Here is a 565-nt window from a genome sequence, read left to right on the forward strand (position 1 = left end):
TAAAATCTTATTAAATATATTTTATAATTAGTCTGTAATATAAAATTATGAAAATATTTTTTGTCAAGTTTCATTATGCCTTTATATTAATGAACCTAAATGTATATTATTTTTCATATTTTTTTAAATCAGGGAATCTTTCCTTGTCATAAACCAAGTAGTGTTAATTTTGACCTGTGGGGTCTGTAACCACTGAAGCCATTTATGGTGAACTGGCCTCGAAAAAACACACTATAAGTGTCTATGAAGCCGAGCGTCCTTCGATACAGGCGCTGTGTGGTCCAGCTCTCCCAGGAAATGTGCGCGGGAGCCCCAGGCTCTCTTTAACTGTCTGTTTTGCTTTGATGCCCAATCTAAAGACTGGTGCAACGGGTGGTGTATATGCATTAAGATAAATGCATGGCCTATTTTTGTGTCTTTGTACACAGTCGTGAGTTTGAGTGTGTGTGTGTGTGTGTGTGTGTGTGTGTATGTGTCATTTAGGTCTTCACGTGTCTTGTGAATATAAATGTGTGTGTGTGTGTGTGTGTGTGTGAGAATGTGTTGAGGGGGGGGGGGGGGGGGG

This window comes from Sinocyclocheilus grahami, unplaced genomic scaffold, assembly GCF_001515645.1.
Source record: "Sinocyclocheilus grahami isolate Dianchi unplaced genomic scaffold, SAMN03320097.WGS_v1.1 scaffold2.1, whole genome shotgun sequence".
Classification (NCBI taxonomy): domain Eukaryota; kingdom Metazoa; phylum Chordata; class Actinopteri; order Cypriniformes; family Cyprinidae; genus Sinocyclocheilus; species Sinocyclocheilus grahami.